Source organism: Pan troglodytes, chromosome 14, assembly GCF_028858775.2.
Source record: "Pan troglodytes isolate AG18354 chromosome 14, NHGRI_mPanTro3-v2.0_pri, whole genome shotgun sequence".
Classification (NCBI taxonomy): domain Eukaryota; kingdom Metazoa; phylum Chordata; class Mammalia; order Primates; family Hominidae; genus Pan; species Pan troglodytes.
This window is the reverse complement of record NC_072412.2, coordinates 106,080,224-106,095,170: the sequence shown is the minus strand read 5'-3', so window position 1 is coordinate 106,095,170 and position 14,947 is coordinate 106,080,224. Positions and strand designations below refer to the sequence as shown.

Genomic DNA, 14,947 nt, shown 5'->3' with positions numbered 1-14,947 from the left:
TCTCTAGCCTCACAAGACAGCGCTCTTCTCATCACACTCAGGCATTTCACTGGAGCCCCTGATCTCGCTTTGCCATCCTCCCTTGGAGCCTGCCTCATCAACTGTCCTCTCTTCCCTCTCTATTGGCCCCTTCTCTTCATCCTGAAAGTCAACCTGAGTCATTCCAATCAACAAATTCTCTCTCGACTCTGCATCCCTCCTGGTTACTGCCTTCTGACCCGACCCATGTTCTCCACACAGTCCTCTGCTCTAGCTGCCGCAACCACACTTGCACTCATGACCAAACCAGCCCTACGTGGCTATCGCCACCACTGTTCTTCCTAACTGACAAGCTGTCTCAGGTACCCACAGGTTAGATATTTCAGGGGAAATGACTGTTACAGAAATGTTCACATTAGAATGAAGAAACAGATCAATACACATCAATCATATTAAAAAGGTGCTTCTAAGACAAAGCATATATTATTTTTATTATTCATATTCAATATTTTAGGAATTAAAGCAACTATGTTTCTGCAAATTTATGGTTTTGAATTGATGGTACGTTGTAATAATGCATAGATAGGGTCTGCCTGAGCTTTCACCCCAGGAACTGTACAACTTATATTACAGTAGTCCCCCCTTCTCCAGTAGCCCCCCCTTATCCAGTAGCCCCCCCTTATCCGGTAGCCCCCCCTTATCCGGTAGTCCCCCCCTTATCCGGTAGTCCCCCCCTTATCCGGTAGCCCCCCCTTATCCGGTAGCCCCCCCTTATCCGGTAGTCCCCCCCTTATCCGGTAGCCCCCCCTTATCCGGTAGCCCCCCCTTATCCGGTAGTCCCCCCCTTATCCGGTAGTCCCCCCCTTATCCGGTAGCCCCCCCTTATCCGGTAGCCCCCCCTTATCCGGTAGCCCCCCCTTATCCGGTAGTCCCCCCCTTATCCGGTAGCCCCCCCTTATCCGGTAGTCCCCCCTTATCCGGTAGTCCTCCTTATCCGGTAGTCCCCCCTTATCCGGTAGTCCCCCCTTATCCAGTAGTCCCCCCTTATCCAAGGTTTTAGCTTTCCAAGGTTTCCTTTACCTGTGGTCAACCATGGTCCAAAAACATTATATGGAAAATTCCAGAAATAAACAATGTGTAAGTTTTAAATTGTGAGCCATTCTGAGTAGTGTGAGGAGATCTTGTGCTGTCCTGCTCCATCCTGCCTGGGTCATAAACCCTCTCTCTCGGGGTCCAGCATCTCCACGCTGTAGACACCCCCACCACCAGCCAGTCACTTAGTGGCCATCTCAGTTACCAGATCTACTGTCAGGGGGTCTCAGTGCTTAGGTTCCTTTTTTATTTTTGAGACAGAGGCTGGCTCTGTCGCCCAGGCTGGAGTGCAGTGGCATGATCTTGGCTCGCTGTAACCTCCACCTCCTGGGCTTAAGCCATGCTCCCACCTCAGCCTGCCGAGTAGCTGGGACTACAGGTATGTGCCACCGTGACCGGTGAATTTTTGTGTTTTTTGTAGAGGCAGAGTTTTGCCATGTTGCCCAGGCTAGTCTCAAACTCCCGAGCTCAAGTGATCCACCTGCCTCGGACTCCCAAAATGCTGGGATTACAGGTGTGAGCCACTGTGCCTGGCAGGAACTATTATTTGACTTCACAATGGCCTCAAAGTTCCAAGAGTATGATGCTGGCAATCTGGATATGCCAAAAACCAGCCATGAAGTCCTTCCTTTAGTTAAAAGGTGAAAGTTCTCAAGAAAAAAAAAAGTATGCTGAGATTGCTAAGATCTACAGTAAGAATGAATCTTCTATCCATGAAATTGTGAAAAAGGACAAAGAAATTTGTGCTAGTTTTGCTGCTGTACCTAAAACTACAAAAGTTACAGCCACAGTGTGGGCTAAGTGCCGAGCTGAAATGGAAAAGGCATTAAAGGCAAGCGTATACAGGGTTCGGTCCCATCCGCAGTCTTAGGCATCCCCTGGGGATTTTGACATGGATCCCCCGTGGAGAAGGGGGGCTACTGTACAGTACTTCCCTTCAGCAAGCCGCATATTCAAGTTCTCTATTTCAGATTCCCCTTCGTGACTGTCATGCAGGAAGCAAAGAAAACCCATTGTGTCCAAGGAAATTTTTACTTTCTCTAGGGATTCAGAAACCTGACTTTCTGATACTCAGAAACTCAGTGCGCATGGGTGAGAAGGCTCGGTAGGGAAGAGGTGCTTTGTAGCTCAGGATCTGCTGGAGCTGAGGGCGTTTTTTGGTTTAATCTAGTTTCACTGTGTGTTTCATGGAGAGGTTCCTCTAGGAACAAAAGGTTCTATGGAAGTCACGTCCTTTATCCCTCTTAGCCATCCCTGTGTCTGCCTTAGCCAACCTCCCATTTGTAAAAAGAAAGCAGAGACCAGGCTACGGCTGAATAGTTTCAGACAGCCCCTATACCACTGTCAGCCTTTGCAAAATGTAATGCTTTAATTACAAGGGTCACACAAGGTCTTAAGACACAGGAGTCCCTGTGTCTGAACGTAATCACTGTGTATGCATCTCAGCCTAATGAGGAGGTGACTATCATGAAGGTCTGGTGGTGAAGATCTTGCAAGAAGGTGCCTTGTTTGAGATCTTTCAAGGAAACACAGTACTCAATAAATGTGGGTGAGTAGAAATTACAATTTAGTTGGGTTAATTTTTGGTAGTAATATGGAGCTTTGCAAAGAGAAAGGCATTTGCTGAAGACACTGGTAAAATATGTGCTGAAGCTCTGCCTCATCTAGTCTGGTTCAAAAGTCAAATATCAAAGAGTCAAGAGACCCTCCTATTCAGAAGAAAGCCCTGACTTGTTAATTTATTAGAAGCAAGAGTAAATGCTCCATAGGTTTTTCATTAAATAAAATTAGATCTAGTCCCAGGGCTTTTCTGTAACGGGTGCTCCTGAGTCAGGAATCAAGACCCATGAAGTAAGAAAAGAACAGGTAGGCAAGGGGGTACCTTCTCCTCTAACAAAAGTGGCCTATCAGATGGTCAGGGAGTCTCTATCAGTGGAGCCAAACCAGCTCCACTGACACAGTTAAAGACCCTTGCCATCAAGTGCAAAGGGAAGCAGTAGGACTTAGAGTAGGCGATTTCCTACTAAAAATGGAATCATTTTTCAGTTTGGTGTACAGTTGAGCCTTGAGCAACATGGATTTGAACTGCATGGGGCCACTTAAATGTGCATTTTCTTATGACTCCGCTGCTCTTGAGACAGCAAGATCAAGCCCCCTCCTCCTCAGCCAACTCAACGTGAAGACAATGAAGATCAAGGTCTTTATGATGATCCACTTCCACTTAATGAATAATAAATATATTTTGTCGTTATGATTTTCCTAACACTTTCTCTAGCTTACTTTATTGCAGGAATACAGTATATAATCATGTAACATACCAAATACATGCTAAATGACTGTATGTTATTGGTAGGACTTCTGGTCAGCAGTAGGCTACTAGCAATTACATTCTGGGAGAGTCAGAAGGTATCCGTAGATTTCTGACTGCACAGGGTTGATATCCCTAGCCCCCATATTGTTCAAGGGCCCACTGTATCTAGGACGTTGGTCAGCACACTTGTACCCCATCAGAATCTCTCAGGAGTCTTCCCTGTGCCACACTCAGTGATTCCCTCATTACAAGATTAGGCATCCCTGTGATGAATGGGCTTTCATTTTGGTTTTTATTTTTGAGTAACCAGCAGGAGTTTACCTGGGATTTGAGGAATGGATAATATGGCCTTTTTCCCCAGTATATAAAGAGCTTTACCTAAAAGGGCCCAGCTATTTCTTTAATAAAAGTGAGTAGTGGGGCTATGACTGATGATTATCTGTCAGAGAATAAGTGGGATTATTGTGTTTTTAGGTAACGTCCCAGAAACCGTGGCTGTCCCTTACCCTGAGTGAGAAGGTTCTGATGCATGCAGAGTCAAATTGTGTGTTTCTATCCCTCTGAACCCTGTGCAGAGAGAAAAGTTGGTCAGCTTCCATTTCTCTTGGCTTACCAGTTCTAGTACCAAGAATTCTGCTACTATAATATAAGGAGCCCCATTCTTTCCTTTTTATAGTAGAAAAAGCAATTCTACTAGGCTTATCCAGAAAGGCATTCTAGAAGCAACTCCCTTAAGCCAGCCTAGCAGGATTTCCAGGACGAGTGTTCATGCCCCAGGGCTGCTTAGGAGGTGAGGAGTCACTCCCAGGGTGACCGCTCCTGAGGCCGCTACGGTGCGCCTGGCTGTGAAGAGGCAGGCGAGCCCTCCTGACCAGGCAATTTCCTCCTCATCATGGCGTCGAGGGTAACAGCAGCAGCTCCTGGAAGCTGTTGCCTCCTCCTATGAGAACTAAGTCAGAGGCTGAGAGTGTGCTGGGGGAGGGGACACAGGTCTTCCCACCTCTCAGTCGGGGACCTCCCCAGGGCCCCCAGGGAAGGGGTGGGGCCTCCCAGGCACCCGCCCAGCATCAAGAAGAGGGCTGAGAAGCTACAGTTCCAGAGTGGGAGGGAAAGGACACTCGCCAGAGCAGGCTGATCCCAGAGCCCCAAACTCCTCTGGTGTCCACTTGGGCCCAGGAAGGGAGACAGTTGTCAGGGCTCTGGTCTGACCCACTGACTGCAGGCCACAATGGCGACAGACCGCTCCTCAGAGGATTCAAAACTTTTCTCTGGAGGAGACAAGACTAGGTTGTTGAAGACAGACAATTTCCTGGATCAAGGGGAAAAAAAATCCACAGAAAAATAAATATGTCCTCAGACCTCCCCTTCCTCTTCAGGGTAAAATGCAATGAATTGCGGGCTTCTGAGCTAACAAGGCCAAGTTAGGCCAAGGGCAGTTCACAGCTGATCATTTGCTAAGAAACAAAAGCCTAAAAGGCCCGATTAGCTCGAGCTCGCCACGTCCAGCAACAACCTGGAGCGGCCGTCAGCGCAGAGCTGGGTACCGCCCGCGGCCACAGGCCTTGTCAGGTGCAGGTGGCCAGCTGTTCCTCATGCTCTGCGGACGGGACAAGAAGGGCTGCATTCAATCCAGGGAAGGTAGAGGCTTCTTTCTTTCCCAGGAACCAAGGAGACAGTCACATGAAGAGGCTGAGAAATCAGGACTCAGGGGTGAAGGGTAACTCTGCGACTGCCCACAGGAGAACACACGCTTCATAGGGCTCACCCCATCATTTTCTTTTGTTTATAGTATTCCTGAGATTTCCCTACTGTATACTGTCCAAACTTGCTATTCAACAAGGAATACCACAGTTCTTTTTAGGAACAATCCTTGCTACAGTACTCTCTGGATGATTTAAACAATTATTTGCTTAACAACTCTCTTCCCATCATCCACAGGGTCACTGCCTTGCCCCTAAAGCCGCCGTCTCTCACCTGCACCATCCGAATGAGCACTGAGAACTTAAAGCTGTATAATATCAAATCATTAACATGCAGAAAATAGTATAACTTTCAGTAGTATTTTCTTATTCACTGAATTTCCAACAGGAATTAGAAACTCCACATCTAACTTAGTTGCCTTTAGGAAGCAGCTATGGCAACCAGAAAGTTCCCAGGATCCTGTCTCCTAAAGGTAAATAAAACTTTACTCTTGGGTGTGAAATATTTCCATACTGCTAGTTATTGAGTGGTAACATTGTGCCAGGAACTATACTAAGTGTTATGCATGCACCAACTCATTTAATTCTCACTGTCGCCAATGAGGTAGATGGTACAATCACTCTCATTTTACAGACCCAGAAACTGTGCCGAGCGAGCGTAAATGAGGCCAAGCAAATAGCCAGTAAATTAGTATGCACTTGACTTTAAAGCAGGTGCCCTCGGTCATTACCTGGTAAATTACCTTTTGTATATAAACAGATGGGATAGAATTATTGAAGTAGTAACTATAACATTTGAAAAGGAATTCAAGAAAGGAAGCAAGATAATTAATTTCTGTAGAGATTTAATACCACAAAACTAAAATATGGCAGAATAAAGTGACGAGCTTCAGAGTCTAAAGTTTTCATTCATTCTACTCCCTTATTCAACTGCCCTGCCCCACCCCTCAACCAGGTACTCTGGGGACTGACCTCAGAGTCCCCCAGTTTTGCTATGAAGAACTAAGAAAGGTGACTGTGTGACACATGAAGGTGATTTTGATACCTATGAATTTGTATTTAGGTGCAGTGTGTACACCAGCTAGTTGCCACTGGATGCTTATTTGTGATTCAGATTTCTGTCCTATTGAAATTGGTCAATTTCCACAATACCTGGAATGTTGTCCACCACAAAATATGTACCTATCAAATACTTGGATAAATGAATGAGTAAATGGATCACAAACTTCCATGGGTATGCAAACTAAGGGTAGGGGGTAGACAGGACTTTCTCTTCCCTTCTGCTAATTTCAAACTAGTGACTTGGAAAGATACTTAATATGTTTTGCTTTTTTCACAATATTAGTGCTAATTAAATACATTGTCAGTTATCACATCCCTTACAAACACATGTAGGTGGTCTCCAGAACAGGATTAATATCTAAATGACTAAGGAATTAAAACACTGGTATTTGAAGCTTTGACAAATATTTTTACTATCTGAGTTTCCAAGGCAAAGTATCAGTTCACAGGCAACAAGAGGAAACTGCCCAGTAATGTACAAACAATATTAGTAGTCGGTTTAAATCTCAAAATTTTACAACATTCCTATTAAAAATTACACAAACAGCATTAATTTTCTCTTCTATGCTGATTATTCTTTTTTCCTCTCTTTATATAATGACCTTCCTGCACAGTATGTGATACCATTAAAAAGACAGAGAGAGAATGAGCATAGGAAAATGAAAGGAACTCTGTGCTTAATATCGAAATCATCTCATTTGAGAAGAGACAATAACGTCCTAGAAAATATATATTAACTGAAATGTATGTGCTTTGTTGCTTTTGGGGGGTCAAGTTTGTTTTAAAAAAATAAAACAAATTAACATACACAATTTGGGCTACTTCTGCATTAATTATGATTTCTAGGGAAGAAAGCAGAATACTACATAGAGAATATTTAAAAACAAGCCTGTCTTCATAGCCACTATGATGACCATAATAAAAAAGACAATAACGAGTGTCAGTGAGGATGTGGGAAGAACTGGATCGCTCCCATTGCTGGTGGGAGGGTAAAATGGTGCAGCCACTTTGGAAAACAGTGTGAGAATTCCTCATAAAGTTAAACATAGAGTTACTACACCACCTGGAAATTCCACTTCTAGGTATACACCCAAGAAAAATTAAAACCTTGTCACCCCAAAAACTCGTACATGAATGTTCATAACAGCATTATTCATAGTAGCTGAAAAGACAGGAACCAACACCCACCAACTGACACGTAAATAAAATGTTAAGGTATATCCATACAATGGGATGTTATTTGCCCATACACAGGAATGATGTACTGGCACGTGCTACAGTGTGGATACCAGTATGTAAGTGAAAGCCACAAAAGACGACATACTGTATGATTCCTTTTCTAAGAAATGTCCAGAATAAGCTATACACAGACAGAAAGTAGATCGGTGGCTACCACAGGCGGGAGGGGTGAAAGGGGTGAGGAGTGAATGCTAATGGGTAGGGGGCTTCTTTTTGGGGTGATGAAAATGTTTTAAAATATTACAGTGATGGCAGCACAGCTCTGTGGACAGTCTAAAAACCAGTGAATCGCTGGGTGCTGTGGCTTGCACCTGTAATCCCACTTACTTGGGAGGCTGAAGCAGGAGGACCACTTGAGCCCAAGAGTTCAAGGCTGCAGTGAGCTGTGACCAAGCCACTGCACTCCAGCCTGGGCAACAGAATGAGACCTCAGCTTGAATAATAATGCTAATAATAATGCTAATAATAACAAGTGTTAGCATATGTCCCAAATATTGAATGAAACATAATTATACTAAAAATGTATTTGCTGCTTATCTCTTAACAAAAGAAACAACAAAAACAAGAAACAAAACCCACTGGATCCTACATTTTAAGTGGGTGAATTATACGTTAATTGTATCTCAATAAAATTGCTACAAAAGTCCTTAGAGGCAGATATTTGAAAATTCTCTGTAAATCAAACAGTCAAAGAATTCTGGCCTGCAAAATGGACATATACGGCCAGGCACAGTGGCTCACACCTAGCACTTTGGGAGGCCAAGGTGGGAGGATCGCTTGAGACTAGGAGTTCAAGACCAGCCTGGGCAACGTGGTAAAATCCCTTCTCTACAAAAAATACCTAAAAAATTAACCAGGCATGGTGGCGCATTCCTGTAGTCCCAGCTACCTGGGAAGCTGAGGTGGGAGGATCACTTGAGCCCAGGAGGTCGAGGCTGCAGTGAGCCATGACTGTACCACTGCACTCCAGCCTGGGCCACAGAGTGAGATCCTGTCTCAATATGAGAGAGAGACAGAGACAGAGAGAGAGAGAGAGAGAGAGAGAGAGAAACAGTAAATATATAAAATTATAAGAATGGCAACAAAAGCAGCAACGTTGCAATAAACTTAAGGAATTTGCTTCCAAAGGCTAATACTTAAAATGTGTAGTAAGCAGGACATTCACTATACCATCAAAAATAACTTTCAGATACATAAAGGAAAAACATGAGCCTTTATCTTGGAAATTCCACTAAAAGTCAAATTAACTCATATGCATTTAAAATTGAAGAAGAAAAGAGGTTTAGTTTATGACAGTTTTGGCCTATTTTAGACAGGTATTTATTAAATATTTATTAAAATGCTTGAGCTTGAAATAATACTATAGGTACCAGAAAGAAAACAAATATGAGCAATTCAATTCCCTACCTTCTGTTCAATAAAACTCACTTCTCATGGCAGGTGGCACAGAGAACTCTACCCAGGGGGTTAATCAAAATTCCCTTAGAATAATTGAAAAGCATCTGCATTTTTTCCCCAGAAACCACAAAAAAGTCACAGTAAGCAGAACATACAATCTTGATTATTAGCACAGTGCCTGTAGCAGCACAATGTGTTGTCCCCAGAAATTAAGTTACAAGACACGATGTCATTGTGCGATAAGCCAGAGATGTCTCCCCTAATGAGACTGGAAAACTCAAGGAAATCAAAAGATAGACAATGATGATAATAAGTTGCATGTGTCATTTTGCTACTGCTGCGAAGCAAACTGCATATTGTGCCAAATGCAATCACTCTCAGAGCAGGCTAGGGGTGGGATAGACTCTAGAGGTCACCGACCCCAACCTTTCATTTTACAACAAAGAAAACTGAGGTTTACGAAGGTCACACAACCAGTTTAAGGCATCACTGGGACTAGAGATGAGATTTTTCAGGGCTCTCTTTGTGAAATATATTTTTCTGTCTGAGTGTATGTACTATAGAGAGTGTAACCTAAGAAATAGAAAATTCTTAGGAATTTCTGAGAGCTATACTGGTAAAACTCCACAGAGCAGTACTGTAATTGCCCATCTGTGAAAGAGTACAACCAGAGTTTGGGGACACTCAAAATTCCAATCAAAGTGGCCTGAATGCCACCCTAAGGGCAGGAGAAAACTGTAGTTTGACATCGTTTGGGTCTGTACCTATTGTTTAGGTAGCTGAAAAGCCTAATCAACTGCAGGGGGCCTTTCTGTGGGAAGATAACAGCAGCGCAGAGGCAAAGAAAAGGGAAGGCACGGCGGTGGCCCTTGTGGGGCGTTCTGGGAGAAGAGATTAATTCACCAAGTCCCTGCGCGGCACAGGTACACCACGTCACCGTTTGCTCTGATTACCACATAAACCAAACTAGTTTGAAATTAAGGTGACTAATGAGTTTCCTAATTATTCCATTCTACAGGGCAGAATATTTAGTCAATATTCTGGAGGGCAGCCTTAAAGATTTGGTCACTGGAAGAAACATTCCTCCCCTCAAGCTAATAAATGCATATTCTGGCTTAGCTATCAATCCCTGTGAGTTTACTCACTATAGGTCAGTTTCCTAAAATCTGGTTACTTCTAGGTTCACAGTGTATTAATCAGGTTTAAAATTTTTTTTTTTTTAATCTAATGATACTTTAACATTTTCCAGGGACTTACAGACCCAGAAAGACACTGCCCTTCCCAAGACCAGCTAATTCCTCAATTTAGTAAAGAACTTGGAAGTAAGCCAGCTGCCCATTTTCTCTAACACACACCAAGCCAGTATTTTCCCTGCCTTAAAACATCCCAGGGCCAGATACCAGGCAAATAGAGACCACCCCAAAGCCCACCATCATTATTCAAACCAGGCACGCACTGCCTTTCCCGAGGAAGCCCCACTAAGGTTCCCACCCACACTTTTCTCTGGCTCCTTTCTGCCTCCTGACCCACACTGGTGGTTCCCCTGTGCCCTGCTTGGAGGGGTGTGCCCCCTTCTCTTAGGTGATGAAGTAATAAATTCTCCTCTCAAGGGCATTAACCTCTTCTTGTCGGCACTCAGTCACTTCCATAAATGAAAATCCGCAGGTACCTTTCCAAACACCCTGCAAAATCAACACCAGATCTGCAGGACCACCGAGGGCCAGACTGCAGACTGGGGAGTAGATGGAGGCAGGAGGCAGAGAACTCTCCCCGGTAGACAGGGGAGGGTCCCCAGAGAACCTCTGACCCACCAAGGTCGCCGTGCCCAGGGACCTTGCCCAAACATGCTTGCGGTGGAAAAGTTCTGTCCCTTAACACACGCGCAGTAAGGGAAATAAATCAATGTAGAGTGGCTCAGACTAAGGGCCCACGTCTGCATTGGAAGGACGGGTGGAGCCGCCAGGAATTCGCGCTTACAGAAATAGGGAACGCAGCCCCATCAGCAGGTATATAAAAGCCCTTGTATTCAACTGTGAAGGGAGAACCTTAATCTGCTTTCAAGACCCTTCCTTTAAGTTTTCCTTTCCCTTAGTGCATTCTACTCCACTCACTCTCCAAGTGTCCGCCTGCCTACTTCTTCCCAGTCCTGAGACAAGAACCTGGACTCTGCTGAGCTAAGGAGCAAAATATCCTTGTCACAAGAGACAAGGCCCACAGAGCTCCGGGTGGGCCCCAGTGTCCCCTTCTCCCTAGTTGGCCTGCACACGAGAAGCACCGCCATTGGGAAGATCCAGGCTTACGGAAAGCTCACCTGTGTTGTGTCTGCACACGGAACACACACACAGCATGTACTTATGTTAGTTCATCTTCAACAAGTTGCTAAGTTGATAGCACAATATTGAATTGAACTTTTACTCTAGACAGATGTGGCATTAACAGAGAAGATCCACAGAGAAAACTCTGATGGGCAAATTTGAACTGTGAAATGTTTGCTCTGTTTGAGAAGAAACAGATACTATCAGGTATCCAAAAAATCCAGGCCTACCTCATTTTATTAGGCTTCACTCTATTGTGTTTCAAGAATAATGCACTTTTTACAATTTAAAGGTTTGTGGCAACCCTTTATCTATTGCCACCATTTTTTCCAACAGCATGTGCTTACTTCACATCTGTGTGTCACATTTTGGTAATTCTTGCAGTATTTCAAACCTCTGCATTATTAGGAAACCCATTTTCGTCGTTATCTGTTGTGGTGATCTGTCATCACTGATCTTTGATGTTACCATTGAAATTGTTTTGGGGAACCACAAACTGTGCCCATGTAAGAAGGTAAACTATAATAATGTGGTGATCTGTCATCGCTGATCTTTGATGTTACCATTGAAATTGTTTTGAGGAACCACAAACTGTGCCCATGTAAGAAGGTAAACTATAATAAACGTTGTGTGTGTTCTGACTGCTCCACTATCTGGCCAATCCCCCATCTCTCTCCCTCTCCTTGGGCCTCCCTATTCCCCAAGACACAACAGTATTGAAATTAAGCCAATTAATAACCCTACAGTGGCCTCTAAGTGTTCAAGTGAAAGGAAGAGTCACATGTCTCTCACTTTAAATTAAAAGCTAGAAATGATTAAGCTTACTGAGAGAGCATGTGGAAAGCTGAAACAGGCCAAAAGCTAGGTCTCTTGTGCAGTTACTCAAGTTGTAAATGCAAAGGAAAAAATGTCTTGAAGAAAATTAAAAGTGCTACTCCAGTGAACACATGGATGATAGGAAAGTGAAATAGCCTTGTTGCTGAAATGAAAAGCTTTTTTATTTTTATTTTTTGAGACAGAGTCTCACTCTGTCGCCCAGGCTGGAGTGCAGTGGTGCGACCTTGGCTCACTGCAACCTCCGCCTCCCGGGTTCAAGCGATTCTCCCGCCTCAGCCTCCCAAGTAGAGTAGCTGGGACTACAAGCGTAAGCCACCATGCCCAGCTAGTTTTCATATTTTTATTTTTTAATTTAATTTTATTTTTTATTTTTATTTTTTTGCAGAGACAAGTGAACATTTATTTTTGGGCCTTTCTTCCTATGTGTATTTCAAGTCTTTTTCAAAACAAGGCCCCAGGAATCTCCAGATTCAATTATGTCCCTGGGCTTGGTCGACTGCTGCCAGAGTCTTAGGGGGTCTTGTACAAATGCTAGAGTTACTCATTTAGCAACATTAAACCCAAGGATAGAAGATGCACATGGAATGTGTTGATTTCAGACGAGGCAGCTGCCAATGTAGAAAACTCTGGAATTTTTCCTTGGGAATGACTGTGATGAGAGGTGCCTGCCATGAACATAAGCTACTATCTTTTCTTTGACCCTTCCTTTCCAGTTTTTGAAGATTAAGCAGGAAATAATCTTCTCTGAAGATACTTGATAAAAATTCCCCAAAAAAACCCAAAACACACGCTTCCACTTCACTGATAAAAATGTACTGCAGTTTGGCACCTGGGTCTAGTTCAGCTGGCGGATGAGCTGATTGACGTGTTCACCCCGAAAGCCAGGTGTGCCCATCTCGAGGAAGCCCACTCTATTTTTGGTAGCATGATGGGCCACTGAGAGGTGGAAACGATGCAAGAACCATGAAGTCTCCTGGAAATACTTCCCCAGGTGCTCCGCAACCACTGTGTTGTCTGTCAGAGGGATGGTCTTATTCTTGACCTTGACCACGTTTCAAAATCAGTTCCCAGAGAAAATTCAGATTTGGAAATCCCCAGGTCACATAAGATCCCATTACATGCAGCAGGGGGTGACTTTTACAAAGACACCACTAAAAACTTTCTTTAGGCAAAATCTTGCAATGGTTTTCTGCACCAGTAAACTCACACGCCATCAAACTTTTTTTGTTTTGTTTTGTTTTGTTTTGTTTTTTTGAGACAGAGCCTAACTCTGTCGCCCAGGCTGGAGTGCAGTGGTGAGATCTCAGCTTACTGCAACCTCCGCCTCCGGGGTTCAAGCGATTCTCCTGCCTCAACCTCCCGAGTGAGTAGCTGAGACTACAGGCGCCTGCCACCATGCCCAGCTAATACTGTATTTTTAGTAGAGATGGGGTTTCACTGTGTTGGCCAGGCTGGTCTTGAACTCTTCATCTTGTGATCCGCCCGCCTCGGCCTCCCAAAGTGCTGATATTAGAAGCATGAGCCGCCGTGCCCGGCCACACCATCAATCCTTTCGATACGTACAAGAAAGGCCAAGGAATGTTTATCTGGCAATTCCAAAGCATGAGGTTTCACTTCTAGTCGTCTGAGACGCACCTTGTCATGTTTCTGCCGCCAGGAATCATGTAGGATTCCAGTCCCTTAAACCTGAGCCCTTTTCCTTTCCTTTGTTCCTCTTTGCCAGAAGTGCCTGCTTTGCCTGGGTAGCTCTGAGGGCTTAATAAGCCTTCCTCTTTTTCAGGAGATTTTCTGGAACCAAAGGGATTCTTTCTTTTTTTTTTTTTTTTTTTTTGAGATGGAGTTTCACTCTTGTTGCCCAGGCTGGAGTGCAATGGTGCAATCTTTGCTCACCACAACCTCCGTCTCCCGGGTTCAAGCGATTCTCCTGCCTCAGCCTCCCTAGTAGCTGGGATTACAGAAATGTGCCACCACGTCCGGCTAGTTTTGTATTTTTAGTAGAGACGGGGTTTCTCCATGTTGGTCAGGCTGCTCTCGAACTCCCGACCTCAGGTGATCCACCCGCCTCAGCCTCCCAAAGTGCTGAGATTACAGGCATGAACCACCGCGCCCAGTCAAAGGCATTGTTTCTTTGTTCTTGCTCCACCATCTTTCTATCGTTGCAGCTCAATTTTTGTATTTTTAGTAGAGATGGAGTTTCACCATGTTGGCCAGGCTGGTCTCGAACTCCTGACCTCAAGTGATCCGCCCCTCTCGGCCTCCCAAAGTGCTGGGATTATAGGTGTGAACCACTGTGCCCAGCCTAAGTTTTAGTGGTCTCCATAGACAATCAAACCAGCCACAACATTCCCTTAAGCCAAAGCCTACTCCAGAGCAAGGCCCTAGCTCTCTTCAATTCTACACAGGATGAGAGAGGCGAGGAAGCTGCAAAAGAAAAGTGTGAAGCTAGCAGAAGTTGGTTCATGAGGTTTAAAGAAACAATCTCCATAATATAAAAGTGCAAGGCAAAGTACCAAGTGCTGATGAAGAAGCTGCAGTAAGTCACGCAGAAGGTCTAGTTAAGATCACCGATGAAGGTGGCCACACTAAACTACAGATTTTCAGTGTAGACAAAACAGCCTTCTGTTGGAAGAAGATGTCATCTAACTTTCACAACTAGAGAGGAGAAGTAAACCTCTGGCTTCAAAGGACAGGCCGACTCTCTTGCTAAAGGCTAATGCAACTGCTGACTTTTAGTTGAAGCCAATGCTCATTTACCATTCTGAAAATCCCAGGGCCCTTAGGAATGATGCTAAGTCTACCCTACCTGTACTCTAGAACGCAAAAACAAAGCCTGGATGACAGCACATCTGTTTAGGGCATGGTTTACTGAATATTTAAAACCTGCTGTGGAGACCTACTGCTCAGAAAAAAATATTTCCTTAAAAATATTACTACTCATTGACAATGCACCTTGTTACCTGGGAGCTCTGACGGAGATATACAAGGAGATGAACGTGGTTTTTTGTGCCTGCTAA

At 44.2% G+C, this 14,947-nt stretch overlaps 1 protein-coding gene and 1 long non-coding RNA gene across 3 annotated transcripts in view; one reads left to right on the top strand and one right to left on the bottom strand.

The window, feature by feature from the left end:
- Nucleotides 1-14,947, bottom strand: part of PCCA (propionyl-CoA carboxylase subunit alpha) — a 446,563-nt gene that overhangs the window by 47,571 nt on the left and 384,045 nt on the right. The window lies entirely within an intron of this gene.
- Nucleotides 1,654-3,334, top strand: LOC107967969 (uncharacterized). The gene is made up of 3 exons (XR_010150752.1): nucleotides 1,654-1,903; nucleotides 2,518-2,620; nucleotides 3,118-3,334. It is a non-coding gene; the product is annotated as an uncharacterized LOC107967969 (long non-coding RNA).